Source organism: Pan paniscus, chromosome 3, assembly GCF_029289425.2.
Source record: "Pan paniscus chromosome 3, NHGRI_mPanPan1-v2.0_pri, whole genome shotgun sequence".
NCBI classification, from domain to species: domain Eukaryota; kingdom Metazoa; phylum Chordata; class Mammalia; order Primates; family Hominidae; genus Pan; species Pan paniscus.
The window spans coordinates 155,948,975-155,972,599 of NC_073252.2; the positions used below are offsets into that span (position 1 = coordinate 155,948,975).

Consider the following 23,625-nt stretch of genomic DNA (forward strand, 5'->3'; position numbering starts at 1 on the left):
TGTGTTTTTTTGCCATTTGTAAATCTTCAAGTCTTTTGCCTACTTTTTATTGGGTTGGTCCTTTATTATCATTCTTACTATTATTGAGTTTTGAGAGTTCTTTACATATCCCAGATACACGTCCTTGTATCTTCTTGTATTATTCTTTCACGGATTGTGCTTTTGCTGATATGTTCTATCTAGGATTTCTTTGCCTAACATTAGGTACAAGATTATCCTCTCTATTTACATCTAGAATTATTATCATTTTAGATTTGTCACTTAGGTCTGTGATTCATTTTGAATTAACTTCTTTATATAATTAAATACAGTATGAACCAAAATATATGGGGTTTTGTGTATTTGTTTTTGCATATGGATATACACTTGTGCCAACATCAGTTGTAAAGGCTATCTTTTCTCCATGGAATTTTTTCACCTTCCTCAAAAATTGATTGTCCACATATGTGTGGGTCTATTGCTGGACACTATTCTTTTCCATTGATCTGTTTGTCTCTCTTTATGGCTGTGCGAAATTCTTTGATTTCTGTAGCTTTATAAATGGTTTTGAAACTAGGTATTATAGCATTAGTCTTCCAAATTTGTTCCCTTTTTTCAGTTGTTTTGGCTATTCTAAGTCTTTTGTATTCCTATATGAGTTTTAGAATCAGCTTCTCAGTTTCTACAAAAAAAAAAATCTTACTGGAATTTTGATTAGGATTCCATTTAATCTATTTATGAATTTAAGGAGAATTGACATTTTACCAATATTGAATGTTCTGACACATAAATAAGGTAGCAGGGTATATACTGCCATTTATTTAGGTCTTCTTTAATTTTTCTCAATACTTTGTAGTTTTCAGTAAATGAATCTTTCATGTCCTTTGTATTTTACTTTTTGAGGCTATTGTAAATGGCACTTTTTTATCAATTTATGATTATTTATTGCTAGTATAGAAATACAATAAATTATTGTTGACTACTGACCTTATTTTCTGCAACCTTGCTAAATTTATTAGTTATAGTCTTTTTTTTTTTGTAGATTCCATTGGACTTCCTACACAGATAATAATAGCATCTGCTAATAAAGACAGTTTTATTTCTTTTCCAATTTGAATGTCTTTTTTTTTTCTTGCTAATGCACTGGCCACAATTTTCCATACAGTATTGGATAGAATTGGTAGGAACAAACATTCTTTTTTTATTCTTGATCTTAGGAGAAAATAGTTTATCAGTGTAGGAAGTTCTCTTCTATTCCTAGTTTACTGATAGTTTTTACCAGGAATGGATGATGAATACTGTTAAGTTCATGTATTTATTTAGATGATTATATGGCTTTTTTGGTAGTTTTTAGTTTTTAATACAGTGATTACATTGACTGATTTTCAGGTATTAAGCAAATCCTGCATTCCTGCAATATACACCACTTCATTATTTTGTATTATTCTCTTTATATATTGTTAGATTCAATTTGCTAACACTTTGTTTAGAAATGTTGTGTCTATGTTAATAAAGGGTATGTTCTGTAATTTTCTTTCATTGGAATGCCTTTTTCTTGTATTTTTTTTCTTTCCTCTATTTGTATTAGAGTAATGATGACCTCAGTGAAAGGGTTGGGATATATTCGCTGCTTTTCAATTACATGGAAGAGTTTGTGTAAGTTTATATTTTTCTTAAGTATTAATGGAATTTATTATTGAAGCCATTTGAGCCTACAGTTTGCTTTGTTGGAAAAAAATTGCTATAAATTCTAATACTTTGATGGATATAGGGCTATTTAGTTTGTCTTCTTGAGTGAGCATTAGTAGTTTGTGTCTGTCAAATAATCCATTCATTTCATCAAAGTTCTAAAATTTGTACGTATAAAGTTTTTCATAATATCTCCTTTCTATCCTTTTAATAGCTATTGGATACTCAGTGAAGTCAACCATTTCATTCCTGAGATTTCTGACTTCTCTCTTTTTTGCCTAATTAGTATGGCTAAAGTTTCATCAATTTTATTAGACTTCTCAGAAAACCAACTTTTATTGATTTTCTCCATTTTATTGTCTTTATTTCATTGATACCCACTTTGGTCTTTATTATTTCTTTTCTTACTTTTGGCTTAATTTGTTCTTCTTTTTCTAATGTCTTTTTGTGTGTGTGAGGCGGCGTCTGGCTCTGTCTCCCAGGCTGGAGTGCACTGGCGCGATCTCGGCTCACTGCAAGCTCCGCCTCCCGGGTTTACGCCATTCTCCTGCCTCAGCCTCCCGAGTAGCTGGGACTACAGGCACCCGCCACCACGTCCGGTTAATTTTTTGTATTTTTAGTAGAGACGGATGTCACCATGTTAGCCAGGATGGTCTCGATCTCCTGACCTCGTGATCTGCCTGTTTCGGCCTCCCAAAGTGCTGGGATTACAGGCGTGAGCCACCACGCCCGGCCTCTAATATCTTAATATAGAAGCTGAGGTCATCAATTTGAGACCTTTCTTATTTTCTACAGGTGTTTACTGCCATTAATTTCTCATAAATACTACTTTCATGGCGTTACACAAATTTCAATATTTTGTTTTCATTTTGATTCGGTTCAAGCTACTTACTAATTTCCACTTTGATTTCTTATTTGACCCATGGCTCATTTACAAATATGTTATTTGGTTTCCCATTCAACATTTGGAGATTTTGCAGATACCTTTTGCTCTTGATTTCTAATATCAATCCATTGTGATCAGAGAAATATTTTGCTGACATGAGCCATTTTAAATATATTAAAACTTGTGCTTTGGCTGATCATATGATTTTTCTTGGTAAATGTTTCATGTATAGTTGAGAAGAATGCATATTTTTCTGTTGTTGGGTAGAGTAATCTATGTATGTCAAATCAGTTGGTTGATAGTTCTTTTTGTTTGGTTTGGTTTGGGGTGTTTTTGTTTTCGCTTTTGTTTTTGTTTTTGAGATGGAGTTTCACTCTTGTCACCCAGGCTGGAGTGCAATGGCGCAATCTCTGCTGACTGCAACCTCCACCTCCCAGGTTCAAGCAATTCTCCTGCCTCAGCATCCCAAGTAGCTGGGATTACAGGCGCCTGCCACCATGCCTGGCCAAATTTTTTTGGATTTTTAGTAGAGACAGAGTTTCACCATGTTGTCCAGGCTGCTCTCGAACTCCTGACCTCAGGTGACCCACCCACCTCGGCCTCCCAAAGTGCTTGGATTACAGGCGTGAGCCACTGCACCCGGTTTGTTTGGGTTTTTTGTTTGTTTGTTTTTGAGATTGTGTCTTACTCTGTCACCGAAGCTGAAGTGCAATGGTGTGATTGTAGCTCAGTGTAGCCTCAAACTCCTGAGCTCAAGGGATCTTCCTGCCTCAGCCTCCCAAGTGGCTGAGACTGCAGGTACATACAACCATGCCTGGCAAATTATTTATTTATTTATTTATTTATTATTTGTTTGTTTATTTTTGTGGTTGTTCTATATTTCCTAGGCTGGTCTCAAACTCCTGAGCTCAAGCAATCCTCCCACTTGCACCTCCCAGAGTTCTAGGATTAAAGGCATGAGCCACCCTGCCTGGCCAGTTGGTTGATGGTTTTGTTAAGTATACATACTATAGTCTTGCTAACTTTCTCTCTACTTGTTCTATAATTTACTGAGAAAAGAGTATTGAAATTTTTGACTGTCATTGAGGATTTTTTTATTTCTCCTTGCAATTGTATCAGTTTTTGCTTCACATATTTTGAAGCCCTGTTACTAGGAATATCAATGTTTAAAATTCTTATATCCTTTTAATGAACTGACCTCTATGTTTGTGATTAAAATTTTCGCCAAGTTTGGAAAATTTCTTGCCATTATTTCTTCAAATAATTTTTTCTGCCCCTCCACTTCTCTCCTTCAGGAATTTGAATTACATGTTCCTGGGATTGCTTGAAGTTTCCCCACAACTCATTAATGCTTTTCACTATTTCAATTTTTTTCTTTCTTTTTTTCATGTTGGATAATTTTTGACTATATCTTCAATTTCACTAAGTTTTTTCTTCTGCAGTGTGTAATCCGCTGTTAATTCCATCCAATATATGTGTCACATCAGACATTTATTTTTCACCTGTAAAACTTTGAATTAGGTCTTTTTCTATGTCCCTGCTGAACATATTGAACATATGGAATATGGTTATAATGATTGTTTTAATGCCATTTTTGCTATTTATAACATTTGTAGCAGTTCTTGGTCAGTTTCAATTTTCTACACATTCTCTTGATGCATCATGTCTTCCTACTTCTTTGCATGCCTTTTAATCTTCAATTTGATGAAAAACATTGTGAATTTTTTCTCCTTTGGTGCTTTATTCCGGGATGCAATTAGGTTACACGGACATAATTTAAGCTTTCTTTCCTGCCTTTCTGATTTTTTTGGAGAGCTGTTCAGTCTAGGGCTAATAATTTCCTACTTCTCAGACAGGACCTTCCTTGAATTATGAGTTTTTCCAGTCTGGCTGATGGAACTATTCTCAATCCTGTGTGAGTGCCAGGTACTGTTCCCTCTAATCCTTTTGGATGGTTGCTTTCTCAGCCTTGAATAGTTTTTTCATCACGCACATATGTGCTGAATACTCAAGGGAGTCATCTTCAGCTCTCCAGGGATCTAACTCTGTGCAGCTGTCTTGTCTCCAGTACTCGGTCCTAAAAACGCTAGCCTCCTCAGTCTCCCCAGCCCCTCAGGTGCAACTCTTCAACTCAGGGAGTTTAATGAGCTTCCTTTGGATTCCCCCATCTTGTGCTGCAACCAGTGGGCCATAAACTGGGGAAATGATAAGATAATCTTTACTTTTTTCTTTCAAGGATCATTATTCTTCAATGCCTGAGGCCCAGTGTTTTGAAAACAGTTTTAATATATTGTCTGATTTTTTATTTTGTTTTGCCTTTTAAATTTTTATCAGGCAGGGGAGTGTTTTCAGTCCTTGTTACCATATCTTGGGCAAAAGAGGACGGTCTCTCCCACCTCTTATAAAACTAAAGGCACAAAGGAAAAATCAAACAGACAGTTAAAGAAAACAGAGAAGAACTGAAAAATGTTTTCTTCTATCTTGCTTTGGTGATGTTCAATAACTGATGCATTAGCTTCCCATTGCTGCTGTTACAAATTACCACAAATGTGGAGGCTTAAAACAACACGCATTGATTATTTATAGTTATGTAGGTCAGAAGTCTGACACAGGTCTCAGTGGGGCTATAATCAAGATGACAGCAGGGATGCATTCCTTCCCTGAGGCTTCAGGAGACAATCCACGTCCTCGCCTTTTCCAGCATTTACAGGCCACCCACATTTCTCAGTTTATGACCTCCTTGCTCCATCTTCCAAACCACCAACTTTGCATCTCTCTAACCATTTTTCTGTAGTCCTATCTCCCTCTGACCACAGCAGAGAAAGGTTTTCTGCTCTTAAGGAACTGTGTGATTCAATTATTTAAGTGTCCCCTTAGATAATCCAGAATACGATCCCCATCTCAGGATTTTAATCACATCTGCAAAGTTTTTTTTTGCCTGGTAAGGTAACATATTCATAGGATCTGGAGATTCAGATGTGAATATCTTTAGGGGTCATTATTCTGCCCACCACAGTTGACATCTAGTGGCTTAAATTCTACTGTTGGTTACTTTTAAGCAATGAAAGTGACATTCACAAAAATCCTTTTAAAATCATTCATTCAAATATAAAGTTTTAAGAAAAGAGGTATGCCAGTTTTTTCATCCAGTTGATGAAAAAAATTAATTGGAGAGACTGCTTTCTCTATGCAACTCACTGGCAAGCCATTCTTCTTAGCTCAGGATCTTAGTTATTTCTCAGTTATCAAGACTAAAATAGTAAAGTCTAGCATGCAATGAGTTCTGTATGTTTCAGTGTTGTACCACGTGATTTTTAGCATTTGCTCCTAAGGGTCTTCTCTAATTGTTTTTTATGTTGGTTAGTAATGATTCTCAAACCAATTTTATAAGTAAAATACCAGTAACATAATAATATCAAGCATTATTAATTCAAACAGTACATTTAACATTGTGATGTTTAGTTTTTTGTGTCAACTTGGGTGGGACACAGCGTGTCCAGATAGTGGGTCAAACGTTATTCTGGGTGTTTCTTTGAGGTTTTCTTTGGATGATATTAACATTTAAATGGGCGGACTTTTGAGTAAATCAGATTGCCCTCCATTAAGTCAGTGGGCCTCATCCAATCATCTGAAGGTCTAAATTAGAACAGCCTCCCCAGGTAAAAGAGAGTTCTACCTCTGTAGTGTTGGCACCTTCTGGTTCTATAACAAGGTGTCTACAGACTTCATTTACAACAGTGGCTTCTGGACTGGAACTGCAGCATCACTGTCCCTGGGTCTCCTGCCTGCAGCTGCTCCTGCAGATATGGGCTTGTCAGCCTCCATAATCATGTGGACTGATTCCTCATAATAAATAATAAATATAATCTCTTTATTTATAAAGCTATACATAAATATATATATTTTTCCTCTTTTATATATATATTCTTCCTCTTAATATATACTTATATTACATATGATATATCTATGTATCCTATTGGTTGTATTTCTCTGGAGAGTCCTGTCTAATATAAACATGAACAGCTGCTTTGAGATATGAGATGGTTACTATCATCATCCCCATTTTTTATTAATAGAATTTTTAATTGTATAAATGTATGGGTGCAATGTGATGATTTTATATGTGTATACAATGTGGAAGGATTAAATCAAGCTAATTAATGTGTCCTATTGCCTCATTTATCGTGTTTTTGTGGTGAGACATTTGAAATTTACTTTCTTAGTTATTTTGAAATATACAATACATGATCATCGAGTACAGTCACCCTAGTATGCAAAACGTATTTGCCTTGACCAACTGAATACCGTCTAACTGAATACCCTCTAACTGAGATACCCTAGTATCTCAAAACATATTGGTCTTGTCTAACTGAAACTTTGTACCTATTACCTTTATTTTACAAATGAAAAACTAAAGCAGAGAGAAGGTAATCTCCCCAGTGTTTTAGGGAGAATATGAGTAAAGGTAGGATTGAAGCCAGGAAAGCCTGACTCCAGGTATACACTCTTGATCCCTACTTTATATTGCATTTTAAACTCCTGAAAGACAGGGACTATGCCTCAATATCGTTTAACCGTTCAAAGAATCTGGCACAGAGCCAGCATATAGGCATGTAACACCTGGTTAACCAATGAATATTAATTCTTCTCACATCTTTATTAACCCATTTAGATAGACTCCGTCCTCCAAAGACTCCCCCTGATTTGACTGGGGGGAGGTGAAAATGGAAGAGGTAGTGGGCACATGTCACATAACTGCCATTACATATTGGTAAAATGGAGAAGTAGTGTCATAGAGTTGGTATGAAAGCTATTAACCCACCCTGGGAGGCTTCCTTATAGCTACCTGATGTTTGCAATTGTTTGCCCTATAAACACACACATACATATATACCCAAATTCAGAATACTAGGCATGATTTATATCTTCTAACATTCAAATAATTAAACATTTTTTTTCACCTAAAGACTAAAAACCAGAAGATCTTGCCATTTGAACAAATTGTTGATTGTGAGCTGTTGTGAAAATCTTCTATATAGAAGGGAAAATAAAGACTCTCTTCCTAACATTGAGAATGCTGAGCTCAAGGCCACAATGCCGAGATTTCTCACAACTCTTATCTCCCTCAATTTAGGAAGGAAAGTACCTGAGCTCTTTTCTATTACCTAAGCTCATTTCTATTAACAGAATGTGGTTTTGGTCCATCATCCAAGACAAAATGACTTATAAGAAGTTTTCTGCTTGTATTAGTTCCTTAGGGCTGCCATAACAAATCACCACAAACTGGGTGCCTTAAAACAGCAGAAATGTATTCCCTTACATTTGGGGGTTGAAGTCTGAAATCAAGGCATCAACAGGATTGGTTTCTTCTGAGAGCTCTGAGGGAATATCTGCTCCTCTCTCCTAGCTTCTGGTGATGGCCACCAATGCTTGGCATTCGTTGGCTTGCAGATGCATCATTTTAATCTCTGATTCCATCTTCTCCATGTTTTCCTCTGTGCGTGCATCTGTGTCCAAATTTCCCTCTTTTTATAAGGATGCCAGTCACATTGGATTAACGTCCACACTCATCTTCACTTGATTAAATGTACACAGATCCCTTTTCTAAATAGGATCATATTCACAGATGGTGGAGGTTAAATTTCAGTGTATCTTTTTTGGAGGGAATGAAATTCATCCCAAGACACTACCCTCTCCCCTCATACACGCACCTGTTGAAGAACTTATTAGTTATGTTAAGGATCATTGAAGCAAAGATTCTCTTTAGACCTGATTATCTGTATACTTTATAGAATTCTGTGTTTCAGTTTTCCTCTGAAGACCATCATTTCAGGCATAAAGGTCTTGACAGAAATCAAGAAAAATGTTCAGATCAAGCATTGGCCATAAAATATGAAATTTAGAATCCTTTATTCCTCAATACCATTTACATCTTATTCACCAACCATGTAAAGCTCATACAGTATTCCTTTTTCTATCATACTATCTTGTTGAATCCATGTTCCCCTTCATCTGATTCATCAGTCACTTAATCAGCAGCTATTTTATGGCCTCCTATGTGCTCAACACCTTACTAAGAGCTGTGAGGCCACCAAATATGCAATAAATATGATATCAAAAGAAATCAACAAATTCTATCTTTTCATTATGTTCAGAGGAGGAAACTAAGACCCAGAGAGGTTAGTTTTTTCTCTACTTCGTGGCAGAGCCAGATAATCCTAAGTATTAATTGTACCTAACCCAGTTTTATTTCTTAATTCACTATGACATGGTGATGCCTGCATAACTCACAAAAATATACATGGTATAGTATCATCTCAGTTTTAGCTCTCCATCCCTAATTATAGCTAAATTCAAGAAGAGGGCTTCCAATATTTTTCTCCATGTGAGGAATTCTCCCCGGTTCATGTCACTTTGAGGAACCAGAAGTACGTTATAATATGTCAACTTGGCAAATGTTTGCAGTTATTGCTCTTTACTCTACATAATAAATAAAATTATAAGTGAAAGTAAAAACCTCCTCTAGGCTGTGTGCAGCAGCTTAACCATCTCAAATTTAGCTTTCTTCGGACAACTCTCCTAGTTTTCAGCATTCCAATTTGTGCAAATAAGTACTGAAGGGTTTGCTTGGGCAGCTGCCAATGCCTAGCTCTGAATATAAAAAAGATAGCTACGCACAGAACAATCATATTCTTAATCAAATAATGATTTATGCCCTTGTAACTGGGCAATAAAAATTCAGATGGACTTTTTTGTAAGTTACACCTTTTTCACTGCAATTCACTCATCCTTTCTCCAATTCCCATTTTCTATACAATCAATCTTAAGCACTATTGCAGCTTTATACTTGTAGAAATGAATTTTTAAAAAGAACATAACTGATTTTGCCTCAATCTGTTTTTTTAAAGATCAAAGAGGAAACATTCAAAAGATGCAAGTATCTTTGCATCATTAAATACATTCATTGTTTAAGCGAGGTATCCACAGTCAATGAAAAGGAAGGATTGAGGAACTATCCAGGGGAAGATAAAATGTAGTCAAACTAAAGGTAAAGCAATCCAGTTAAACATATTTTAACTTAGTTACAAAGCCAAATATTCCTTAAGGATATTGCTAAACATTAATTCTGATAAGAATTAGATCAATACATTTGAATAATATAATCAATCTACATAAAGTAGTATGAAGCCCACAAATCATATCTTTAACCAAAAATAGTGGTAACATTTTTTCTTGGAAATAACCACATAATTTTATTTGCACTCTACATAAACTTTCCAGAGATACACTATAACATAACATTCAAATTAAGAGCTCTGAAGTTAGGTCCTGGATTCAAGGCCACGCATTGCAATTTACTAGTCGAATGACTTTGGACAAATTAATTAACCTTTCTAAACCTTTCCTAATTTTCTTGTCTATAGAAGAGAAATTATAAATAGTACCCACCTCACGGGTGCATTTGTGCCAACGTAAGGGGGTAATGCATGTACACTATTTGGTGTATTGAGTACTCCATAGATCTTTGCTAATACCTGCTTGAAAAAGCTCTGCTGAAGAAGTTATTTAGAGCACAAAATAATGAAAAATGAAAAATAATGGAAGGAAATGCAATAAAATGTTAACAGTGGTTAACATCAAAGGAGTACAATTATGAGTGATTCTTTTCCTTTTTTTTCACTTTCCAAAAACTTTTAAATGCAACTGTATTGTATTTATCACAGAACAACACTTTATGAAAGAAAACTCAGGGCTAATACATTATTAAGTTCTTGCAAAAGTCATTGTAGTCTTTGACATTGAAAGTAATGACAAAGACCACAATTACTTTTGCACCAAATGGATACAATGGAAAACTTAAGTTACTGTTAATATTTTCTCTGTGTATGGAAACCTCCAGTCGCTAGAAACTAGCACTCATCCCCTTCACACATACCTCTTATTCCCAAATTAGGATTTTTCCAAGTCTAAGTCCCACAGGGCACATGCACAGAACTCACTGTATGACATTGATTCAACCAGTTCAATGAAAAGAATTCTGTTTCAAAGCATCCCTAAATGTAGAAACTCGTGTTCTGTAGAATTCAAACAAATAAAATTGATTCATTTGTGTAAGATATGGTTTGGTGTTAATCTGTCAAAATGTTGGATATGCTTTAAAATTTTTCTTATGATATTTTGTCCTAATGTGAGTTTATTAAAATTAACTGGTATAGTTTGAATATTTTATTCAGGAATTGGGAAAAATAGATATTTGTTTAATAGTTGCAATGATTTTTTTGACTATCAAGATTTTTCATGTCAAGTTCAGTATCGTGGAATCCACATGGCTAACTAAAAAGGATGCCATGATTTTAGGTGGGGGAAATGTCACTTATTTATTTCTTTTTGTGTGATTGTTTGTTTGTTTGAGTCAGAGTCTCACTCTGTCCCAGACTGAAGTGCAGTGGCGAGATCTCAGCTCTGCCCCCTGGGTTCAAGGGACTCTTCGGCCTCAGCATCTCAAGTAGCTGGGATTACAGGTGCCTGCCATCACACTCGGCTAATTTTTTTGTATTTTTAACAGAGACAGGGTTGCACCATGTTGGCCAGGCTGGTCTCAAACTCCTGACCTCAAGTGATCCGCCTGCATTGGCTTCCCAAAGTGCTGGAATTATAAGTGTGAGCCACTGTACCCAGCCAAATGTCACTTATTTCTTAACAATAAGAAATTCAGAAATGATTTAAAGTAGCTTATATAGATACATTCAGTACAAAAACTATGTCCACATAAGGGAAACTTCTTTGATAACCCAGTTGGGTTATCAAATTAACCTACAAAATTAGTTAATTGGTTTATGAAGAACTCATTTTAAGAGTATGCAAAATCCATTCATAATCACCATGTTAAAGCCAGTTAAGATTTTTATTCTATACAAATTTTAAGGCAACATTTTGTGGAAAAGGAAAAAAATGTTTATAAAGAGGTCGGTAAGAAGCTTTTCATAAAATTTCCTAATGAAGTTACAAAAGATGAGAAGTTGGCAATGATAACTAAAATTTAATCTGGGTTAATTTTATTTTTTTCCTAGAAGCATTTCTAACAAAGCGTCCCATAACTTCACTGGAATTGAAAAGTATAAAATAACTGTATTTGGTTTGCATAACCCTCTCTGGAGATGCGTGGGCAGGGAGGACACAAAGCACAATAGTGAGCACACCTGTGTCCCCTAACAGCATTTCACAGGTGATGTCAGGTCAAAATAAGCATCAGAGATGTCAGGAAGTAAAAAAATAAATCATGAAAGAAATAGCCTGCTGGGACTTCTTATCCCCTGTGCCAACCTCCTTCAATCTTTCAGAATCTGTATGGGAAAGAGGGGTGGCCATAGACACTTCTTAAAAATGGGAAGTGGAGATTTAAGCATTGGCTGCCCATAATGTTGACTTTTTTTCTTCTGAAAATATGGGCCAAGTCCTTACCTATCTTCCTGAAACATGTCACACCCAATAGTACCCACATCAGTACAAAATACGGATAACCCTGAAGGCCGATGTACTTAAAAGATGCATTAAAATTAAGAACTATGAAAAAATAAGCTGCTGCTTACCTCCCACGAAGATCTGTGTTACTATGCTAAATGAGAAATGTTGTTTTGGCCATCATTCTGAAACTTTTTTTTTTGAGACGGAGTTTCACTCTTGTTGCCCAGGCTGGACTGGAGTGCAATGGCACGACCTCGGCTCACCGCAACCTCCGCCTCCCGGGTTCAAGCAATTATCTTGCCTCAGCCTCCCGAGTAGCTGGGATTACAGGCATGCGTCACCACGCCCGGCTAATTTTGTATTTTTAGTAGAGACGGGGTTTCTCCATGTTGGTCAGGCTGGTCTCCAACTCCTGACCTCAGGTGATCCGCCCACCTTGGCCTCCCAAAGTGCTGGGATTGCAGGCATGAGCCACCGCGCCAGGCCCATTCTGAAACTTTCACGAGATCAAACGCAGACACCTGAGTAAGGAAAGTGAGAGGTGAGACAGGTAGAGATTTTGTGCCCGTTCGAGAAGCAAATGTATAATTTATGAACATCTCTCATCTCCACAAGTGGTGAACATATTTTTTATTATTTTTTAACTGCAAAATATTCTCATTCTCATGAATTTGTTTAAGAGTCATTTACTTGCAAAATGTTGAGAAACCTGTGTTCTGTTCTTGGCAAATAACCTTGGCATTAGCAACTGCAGAAGCAGATGCTTGTCCACACTGTTATCCAGAAAGAAAAAAAAAACACTCCAAGGTCAGAACTAGCTGAAAAAAACTACAGCAAACCACAGATGAAGAAAAATACAGAAAATGAATTATGAACAAGAAGGGTGGGAACCAGTGATTCTGCCTGAATTCCATTGAATTTAGTGGTGTGTATTACTTAGAGGAAGAAAGCAAGTAGCACCCACAAGCATTCATTATGATTAGCCTTTATCATGATAGTCTCACCTTGAATTGTAAAATTTTATTACACAGCTTTGTAATTAGGCTAAAGTCATCACATTAATGCCAGCTTTATGAAATGTTGCAGAAGTTCTTCCTATTATTCATTGAGATGAAATAATTTTTTGAAGTGTGATTAAATCCAAGCTCCAATCAGAAAAGCAGATTATTCACCCTGATGATCAAGCAACAATAAAAATTTGTCCAATGTCAAAGAGCTGGAAACAAATAGGACACATTTACTGTTATAAAAGAAATCTCTGAAAATTTTAATGTTTGTTTCATCTGCACAAAACACACATCAAAAGAAATGCCACACAAATGCTGCACTTGTACAGGTTTGTTTCGGTATTTCTTCTTTCTACCTGTGTCAGAGGCATTGGAACTGGACTGGCTCAAGGTTGAACAGGGGCTGGATAAAATGAGGCTGAGACCTGCTGGGCTGCATTCCCAGGGGGTGAGGCATTCTTAGTCACAGGATGAGAAAGCAAGATACAGGTCACAAAGACCCTACTGATAAAAGAGAATGCAGCAAAGAAGCTGGCCAAAACCAAGAGAGCAATGAAAGTGACCTGTGGTAATCCTCACTGCTCATTCTATGCTAATTATAATGCATCAACAGGATAAAAGACTCTCCCACCAGCCCATGACAGTTTACAAATACCATGGCAATGTCTGGATGTTACCCTAGATGATCTAGAAACATGGGAGGAACCCTCAGTTGGGGGAGCTCCCCACCCCTTTCTTAGAAAACTCATGAATAATCCACCCCTTGTTTAATATATAATCAAGAAATAACAACAAGTATACAGAGCAGCAGCCCATGCCGCTGTTCTGTCTATGGAGTAGCCATTCTTTTATTCCTTCACTTTCTTAATAAACTTGCTTTCACCTTACTCTGTGGACCTACTCTGAATTCTCTCTTGTGCAAGACCCAAGAACCCTCTTCTTGGGGTCTGGATCAGGACCCCTTTCCAGTAACACCTAGATTTATAGAGTAGGCTAATCGTTGGCAAAGGAAAAAAATGAACATAATGTAAAGGTTATTCAGGATCAAAGCTAACATCTACCAAGTGAATAATTTGCTCTAATTAGAATGAATTCTGTGGAAGCATTTGGAAATGTAATGGTCTGTAAAAATAGTAAATAAATGCTTCCTGACCAACTATTGCAGGTGATTGAACAGTGATTTGATTTCGGTGCTTAGTAGTGCTTACTTCTGCCTATCTGACGTTGCTTATGTCAACTTCGTTACGAATATCCAAGTTAATTTCCAGGTTTCAGATTCAATCTCTGTGCTTGGAGGTGGATTACAGAAAAGCATACATGGGGACCCAGTGAACATGTCAATTAGCCTGAAAGGAAGCACAATTTTTATTCCCTCCTATCAAGTTCAGGCAGGCAAATATCCTGACAGAGATTTAAGAGTTCCAGGAGGTCACTTCTATCACTGGTCTCCCAGGCAAGGAAAGGTGCTAGTTTTCACAGCTAACTAAAATGCTCTGAAAGCTGACCTTGGGCTGTTTCTTTTTCTTTTTTTTTTTTTCTAATTATACATTAAGTTCTAGGGTACATGTGCAGAACATGCAGGTTTGTTACATATGTATACATGTGCCATGTTGGTGTGCTGCACCCAGTAACTCGTCATTTACATTAGATATATCTCCTAATGCTATCCCTCCCCACTTCCCCCACCCCATGACAGGCCCCAGTGTGTGATGTTCCCCTTCCTGTGTCCAAGTGTTCTCATTGTTCAATTCCCACCTATGAGTGAGAACATGTGGTGTTTGGTTTTTTGTCCTTGCGATAGTTTTCTAAGAATGATGGTTTCCAGCTTCATCCATGTCCCTACAAAGGACATGAACTCATCCTTTTTTATGGCTACATAGAATTCCATGGTGTATATGTGCCACATTTTCTTAATCCAGTCTATCATTGATGGACATTTGGGTTGGTTCTGGGCTGTTTCTTAACCTCTCCTCCAGCAGAATGGGACTGGAGGGTGCTACCAGCACACAGGCCCAGGAGCAGAGGTGGGAGATGGTTATTGCTTCACTTCTTCACTTACCCAGACTGAAATGAAAGCTCATTTTCTTCAGTTTGGATGATTGGAGATATTTTTTAAAAAATGAATGGCAATAAAATCTTCAACAAGGGGGCATTTCATAAAGTAAAATTTTGGATTCAAATTTTACTAATATTTTGGCTGTAGATTACACAGTTCGTGCAATAGCTATTCCCTAATTACTGTACTTTTATTAGGAAGCCACTTGATACTTTAATTCTACTTTTCACATACCACCTAGTGTGTACAAGATGCTCGACTTCTTAAGGGCAGATTTTATTTTATTCATCCATGTCGTCTGCACAGCATCTGTTTAGCACAGTGCCATAAACAAATGCTTGTTGCTGCTCTCAGGTCTCAGCACCACATCTCACTGATATTTCCTCACCTCTTGTGATGTAGAAATCAGATCCTATATTCCTCGGGTGTATTAGTTTATTCCATTAGTTTATTCCAGGATTTACTTATTTTCTTCCAGTCCCCATTTCCATCCATTTTCTCCAGTCCTATTTTTTTTTTCCTTTGGTCAGTCCTACTGCCTAATGATTAGACAGGTGACAGAAAACATGCAAGTATGGAAGATCATCAATAAATATGCATCATTTGATTGACTGAAAGTCATCAGAGGAGGCAGAACAAGAAAAGTCAAGGACAGTATGACAGAAACAAAAAACTATATAGAACATAAGCCAAAGTGGTACCTTAGGGATGTCTGATCATCCTCTAAACACAGAACGAGAACTCCCTATATAAAATACAATAATCTAAAATTTACCATACAATTTGGTCTTTGCGTTCTGTGTATCAGAGGCCTACCATCATCTGTGATATTCACAGACTCTTGTCAGTGAAAAGAAAGAAGCCCCAGGCATTCTGTTGGGAGTTTCACTAAAATATCCCCACCAACACGAGGTGCTTTCTCATTAAAGTCTCAGGAGTTTCTGTTTTTAAGGCCAGGAATCTTTTTTAAAGAATTTTTTTTTTAATTTACCTCTTCTCTTGACCAAATAAGGATATTCTTCCACAGAATAAACTGGAATATTGGCACGTTAGTCTCTTTGACAAATTCATGAATCCTTGAGAATTAAGAAGGTTAATGTAATTAAGTTAACCCCAAGTTAAGAAGGTTCATTAGGAAAATTATAAATCCATATTGTTTATATTTTCATCGTTAAATATGGCTCTTTATAATAATAAAATTCTGCACTATGGTGATAGGTATCACATAAAAATGCATAACTTATCTAATGGATCATTCCGTAAAATATAATAGGAGATGAATTCAAGGCACTCTTGACTTTCTCATTGGTTTGGTCACACATCATGCAAACAAGTCTTTAGGGTGTTAATTATTCTCCCTTGTCATGAATAGATCTTCCTCTAGGGCTGAGATAGGGAAAGATGCAGGGAAAAGGATATGGAGCATTGAAAATTACTGTAAAAACCATCATTCTGAGCAAACTATCACAAGGACAGAAAACCAAACACCGCATATTCTCACTCATAGGTGGGAATTGAACAATGAGAACAACTGGACACAGGGTGGGGAACATGACACACAGGGGCCTGTCGTGGGGTGGGGGGAGTGGAGAGGGATAGCATTAGGAGATATACCTAATGTAAATGACGAGTTAATGGGTGCAGCACACCAACATGGCACATGTATACATATGTAACAAACCTGCACGTTGTATACATGTACCCTAGAACTTAAAGTATAATGAAAAAAAAGAAAATTACTGTAAAAATATTAGATTTTTCAAGTTAAGTGAATTTTAAAGTTAATTTCTTATCATCTTAAACCACATTTCAGTATATAAAGTCATGTGGCACATAAGGACATTTCGCCAACACCAGACCACATATAACAATGGTGGTCCCGTAAGATTAAAATACCATGTTTTTACTATGTTAAGCTCACTAATGAATAGTCATAGTCAATTCTCAGTCCTCAGACACAGCTTCCTCTGCTACTTTTTTTTACTTTTTCCACTTGTCTCATTGGCTACTTTTTTTTTTTTTTTTCAGACAGGGTCTCACTGGTGCAATGACAGCTTACTGCATCCTTGACCTCCCAGGCTCAAGCAACCCTCCCACTCCAGCCTCCTGAGTAGCTGGAACTACAAGCACATATCACCATGCCAGGCTAATTTTTTTCTGTTTTTTGTACAGATGGGGTCTCACTGTCTTGCCTAGGCTTGTCTCAAACACCTGAGCTCAAGTGATCCTCCTGCCTCAGTCTCCCAAAGTGCTGAGATTACAGGCATGAGACATTATGCCTGGCCAGCTACTCTTTTTCAGACTCCTCCATGACTAATAAATACCCCAAACTTAAAATGCCCGGAAGTAAACTTCCTTCCCCAACCCCTACCCCTACAATACTTGCCTAACCTGTGCTATTTTCTGTCTTGGTCGTTGTTGACGCTTCTGTTTCTCTGAGACCAACATAAAGTCTGTTAATTCCATCTTCAAAATGTGTCAGGCATCTGACCACTTATGTTTACTGTCACTGCTCTCACTGTGATCCAAACCACCGTCATCATTCACCTGGATCACCAAAACCGCTTCCTACCGGGCCTCCCTGCTTCTGCTCTTGTTCCCTACAGTGTATTCAACAGACATCAACCAAAGTGATCCTATTGAAAAAGAAGTTAGGTCCAGTCACCTCTTTGTTCAAAATCCATCAGAGTAAAAGCCCAAATCCTTACAAGGGCACATAAGTCCCCACATGGCCCCGTCCTTTGTCACTTCTCTGACACCATCCTTTGCAACTCTCACCGTGGCTCCCTTTACTGCAGCCATGCTGACCTTTTGTTTTTTTCCAGAACAAAGCAGTGCCCCTCAGGACATTTGCAGTGGATGTTCCCTTCGTTTGGAATGCTCTTCCCCCAAATGCATGTGTAGTTCACTTCCTCACTGCTTTCCAGCGTTTCCTAAATGTTCACCTTCTCACTGAGGTCTTCCGGAATCACCCAACTTACAATTAAATCCCCCGGCTGTAGCACTGCTGATCTTTCACTTCCTCACGTTGTTTTATTTTTTTTCTCATTCCACTTATGACCAGTTAACATTCTATGTTACTATTTGTTCAGTTTATCATCTGCCTTTCCCCACAACAATGTAAGCTTTAGGCACATTTATAAGCTGTCGTTTGTAAATTAGGCACTCATTAAATATATTTAATTAATAAGTGATTAATGTGCAACAGGAACACAGTATTTTTCCACAAAAGGCTGAAAAGAGTACTCTTAAATGTCCCTGATCTCTCTATATATTTGTTCTTCTTTCTTGTCACCAATTTTTCCCTTGCCTCAATTTTTCTCTCCCAGTGAGTGTCTGACAGGACATGCATCTTCAAGGCTTAGAAACCGCTGATCTAAAGCCCAGAGTCAGATCCACTTCACCCATCTCACAAGGGATTCGGTCTCTTCTCAAGTGTCCTCAGAAGCAGAGAATTTATGTACAGCTCTATTGTGAAAGGGTTTATAAAATTAACATGAAATTAGGATTGCTATAACTTCCAAACAACAGTTCTGTTTTTGTTTTTGAGGAAAGCTTTGAATAATTCTTTACCCTCTTCCACATGAAATCTCTTCAAGTATTAGAACAGAAAAAAATATATTCCTTTTGATTCCAAAGTCTTCAAAGTAGCATCCATTCCTCATATTAATTGAATGATTTAAAATTTTAGAACATAAAATTTAATCTAGAGTAATGAGATCTCCCAATAAGATACAACTATAGAATTAGAAGAGGTGGAAGCTGTACTAACATGCAACATGAACAAAATAAAGCCTGTAGAAGTTGGGCGGACTTGTCCAAAGTCATCCACAAATGGTCATGTTGGCATCAGTTTCAGGTGAAGTGAATTTCCCTAACCCCCACCCCAAGCAGTGTTCTCTCCACTACACCGTATTTCCTCTCACTTGATTACTTTAACCAAAGTTATTCTATTTTGTCAGTATAGCTAGTGGATTATAATAAAGACTGCTGTTTTTGTAGAAATATCTAAACCATCCTCTGAGAAGGCCAAGGTAATCCATCCATGGACGCAGCATTGCCCCTCCCTTATTCTGAGGCATTGCTGAAATTCTTTCCATAAGCAGAAAGCTCAACTGATTAGAATTCTTCTGAGATTCAAGATCCAAACTAAAGTTATGAATAAAAATGCAGTATTATTCAAAGAAGAAGGCAGATAGCAAACTCCTGAGCTAAATAAATTTTTTTAAGGTTCAGGTTTTAATATTAACACAGTTAAAAACTACACACATTTTCAGGAAAAATAAACGTTACTGAGATATTGTCTTTAAATATACAAAATCTAAAGCTAAATAAACACTCATAAAGAAAAACCTGCAGAATCCAGGGACAAAAAGCTTAGAGGTAAAGAAATAATAAATAAACAAAGAACACATTTAAATCAAATACTTATGAAGAGAATTTGATACCAATACTTAGTATCAAATACCAAGTACTTTATAATCAAATACCTATGAAGTCTCACCAATATCCTGTGCATTCTCAGGATCTTAAATCTGAGCAAGAACCAAAGCTTTTCTTGAGTAGAAGAGATTCACCAGAGGGAAGCAATCAATAGAGGATAGGTGATGTGGAAGATGCAGGAGTGCGGAAAATGCCTGCCTGAGGGGAGGATCCCGCTTCTATTCTTTTTCAGAATTAACATTTATAGCAATTTCTCTATGCTGGTGGCTGTGTTCTAGGCAATTTAAATGCATTATCCTATTTCATCCTCACAACAGTCCAGTCAGCTAGGTATTGCTATTTTTATTCTCACTTTACAGATGAAGAACTTAGGGTTCAGTAGTTTGGCAACTTGTCCAAAGATACCAGGCAAGGAAGTGGCCTAACTGGGATTCAAACTCAGAACTTGTCTAGCCTCAGTATTGGATTCTTCACCACTATGCTTCGTTGTCTCTTGGTAAATTACTAAACAATTAAAACATCCACCTTCCCAATCATTTCCTAAGGAAACACTGAACCTCCAAGTTTCCCAGTCACCCCTCAGGGACTAGATTCCCAGGCCTACTGCTCACTAGCTTTGTGAAATTGAGCAATGTCCTCAACCTCTCTGGGCACCATTTTCTTCATCTGTAAAATATCGTAATAACATCTCACAGAGTTATTATAAAAATTAATTGCATTAATATATGGGGGAGCGTAGCCTCCCAGTTAAGAACACTGGCTCTGGAGTCTGACACTTGTTTGAATCCAACTCTGCTTTCTGCATTTGTTGTGATCTTAGGGGAGCTGCCTATTTTTCTCAGGCTTAGTCTCCTTGCCCATGCATCAGAGACAATAATAGCACTTTCCTCACAGGTGGATATAAGGCTTAAAAGAGAAAATCTTTGCAAAGTATCTGGCACATAGAAAGTGCTCAATAAACCTGGCAACTACAAAGATTAGTTTTTATTAATATGAGTAAATAAAACATGGTTTACTAGGCAGGTGATAAAATAGAAATGTGTAACCTAAAAAAAAAAATGACAGTATGAAATTAACATTATACCAAGGGCAATAATATTTATAATAAGATGACTAAAATTGATTTAATTAAAAGCAAGGACTCTCAAATTGAACTGCAAAACCAAATTTAGAGATTTGCTACTTATGGAGATATATCTAAAGTCAGATGATACAGAAATATTAAAAATAATAATGTTGACAATAAAATATATGTGTCATGAGTAGGAGAGCATAGAAAAAGAATATAAAATAATGTCTATGTCAACTAAATTGGTGGTAATATTACTAAAGTGAAAAACATTAAAAATAAATCAGTCTATGGTCAGAAACAAAATAAAATTTTAAAAGTCATTGGGAATTCTAAAAATGATTTTAAGAGATAACATTAACAGTTACATATAAAATTTTCTAAGATTCAGATAATATATCAATTTCAACTACTCATGCAATATTTACCAAATATAATAGCATGCAAAGAAAATAAAAAATACTATAAAGACCACATTTGATTTTTTTCAGTTCTGATGCAGGGCAGGCGAGCCCCAAAATTGGGGCGTAGCCTGGGAGGATTCCTGACTTCACCCAGAAAAGAATGCAAGGAGGAGCCAGTGGTGTTGGACAGCAATTTTTATTGAGAGGGCAGTGCACAGCAGCAGCAGAGGTCCTGCTCCTTATGGAGCAGGGTTACCCCACAGGCAGTGTGCTAAGTGTAGCACTCAGAGGCAGTTCTGCAGTCGTATTTATACCAAGTTTTAATTATGTGCAAATTAAGGGGCAGATTATGCAGAAATTTCTAGAAAAGGGCTGGTAACTTCTAGGTTGTCAGGTTGTTGCCATGGAAAGGGGCAGTAACTCCTGGATGTTGCCATGGCAATAGTAAACTGACATGACATTGGCAGGTGTGTCTTATGAAAAGGTGTTTCTGCCCTGTCCCTGTTTTAGCTCAATTTAGTCCAGTGTCCAAGCCCCTCCTCTAGAGTCACATTCCACTTTCTACCTCAGTTCTATAAATCTAAAAAATTGTTTTCTTCACTTAACAGAGTTGACACCTCATCAGTTTAATGGAATAAAAGCAAACTTAAAAATTAAGATAATCATGTTTCTTAACACTGAGTGAAATCTCTGGAGCCAAGGTTGAGTTTCTTTGATTTGATCTGTGTTGTAATAGGGAGAGACAAAGGGTCCCAAGATCAAACTAACATATCAAGAAGCAGATTAGCTGTAATCCTCATGTTAGATATATTGGGCATGTGCCCTAGAGGTAAAAAATTTTCTTTAGGTAGTTTGAGTTTTTTTCTTTTTCCACTTGCCTGCAGTGAGTATCAAAACTACATAGGAACACATGTATTAACATATTAATTTCTAAAATATTTTCATATGCTTAATTTGCCTTCTGTAATTGCTGAAGTTCCTAAGGAATTGGTTTTAGACCCACTTCTCATCTGTCACGATTCTCTTTACTTAGAAAATCTCTCTTTTAAAGATATTCTTAGTGTTCTGCAGTGTTTCTTCACTGCACCTATACTGAATTATTTATATTGATTGAGATTTTGGTTTTTTCTTCAATTTGAGAATGTACACCTTTGATCAATTTTGAAAATTCATAGGCATTTTCTCTTCAATTGCTGTCACTTCTCCCTTCATTCTATCCTATCTTTTTGGAATTCCTAACAGATGTGTATTAGTAATTCTCCTGCTTTCTTCATAAAGAGATTAACTTTAATCTCTCTTTAATAATAGCCATCCATTTGTCTATAAACTGTGATATTTTCTTGACTCTATCTTCCAATTTCCTAAGTTTCTGCCTCGTAATAACCTACCAATTGATTTCCATTGTCTTTGTAATTTAACTTATTATAATTATTTCAACAATTCTGTTTCTTCACCGTCTGTTGTTCTGTTACGTGTTAATTTCTTTCAATATTTTTATCATTTTCCATATTACCATTATAGTCTGCTTCAGATTATTTATTCATTCAAATAATTACAGTGATAATTTTCCTTTTTATTGTGTCCGTAATCTTTGGTTCGTGGCAAATGAATTGTTTACATGTTAATTTTTAATTATGTACTTCTTTCTGTGGGGCTTGCTTTTCTTGCTGGTGTTTTCTATACCTAGCTGTTAGTGAGAATGACCATCCAGAGAAATTTTGCATTTCTTCCATGCTTCCCAAGGGTATCCCAAGGGTCAACTTTTATATTACTGTCTCAGTTGGAGGGTTCTGACCTTCTCGGGTACTGCAAATTTGTACTCCAAACCAAAATGACATAGGTTCATTTGATTGCTTAGAGACTTTTTCCTAGACACTAGACAAATATGAGCTTCCATGTCAAATGCTGGGTCAATGGGTGGATATTTAATGCCCACCTTTCTCTGAATCTTCAATTTACTATGGTCCAGACTTTACTGAAGGAGCTTTTCATAAAGAGCTCTGAATATTTGCCTTGGGAAGTCCATACATAGGTATTAAAATCCAAGCCCCATGGCTATTTCCAGGTGTAGTAACACTCCACCTCCGTTACCAAAACTACCAAAGCATCCACTCCATGCTTACTGAGTTTCATTCCTTAAAAAAAATGTATATGCATACACACACACACACACACACACACACACTGGGATATATATATATATATATATATATATATATATATATAATCTCAAATGGTAGGTTATTACTAGGCAGAAACTTAGGAAACTGGAAGACAGAGCCAAGAAAATATCACAGATTATAGAGAAATGTATGGCTATTATTAAAGAGATCTTAAAGGTAATCTTTTTATGAATATATCCTCTTTATATATATATATACCCCAGTGTGTGTGTATATATATCTAATATATATAATGTAACATATATAATGTAATATATATATCCTAGAGTGTGTGTGTGTGTATAGATATATATATATACTTTTTCTTAAGGAATGAAACTTAATAAGCATGGAGTGGATGCTTTGGTAGTTTTGGTAACAGAAGTGGAGTGTTACTACACTTGGAAATAGCCATGGGGCTTGGATTTTAATACCTATGTATGGACTGTCCAAGCCAGATATTCA

The 23,625-nt window shown here is 36.6% G+C and overlaps 1 long non-coding RNA gene across 1 annotated transcript in view; it reads right to left on the reverse strand.

Moving 5' to 3' along the window:
• LOC129397642 (uncharacterized) overlaps positions 1-23,625 on the reverse strand; it is a 714,556-nt gene that overhangs the window by 680,860 nt on the left and 10,071 nt on the right. The window contains exons 3-5 of the long non-coding RNA XR_010112052.1: positions 15,471-15,621; positions 13,024-13,235; positions 12,145-12,540 (exon numbers count right to left, since the gene is read on the reverse strand). This is a non-coding gene — a long non-coding RNA (uncharacterized LOC129397642). The remainder of the gene's footprint in view (positions 1-12,144; positions 12,541-13,023; positions 13,236-15,470; positions 15,622-23,625) is intronic.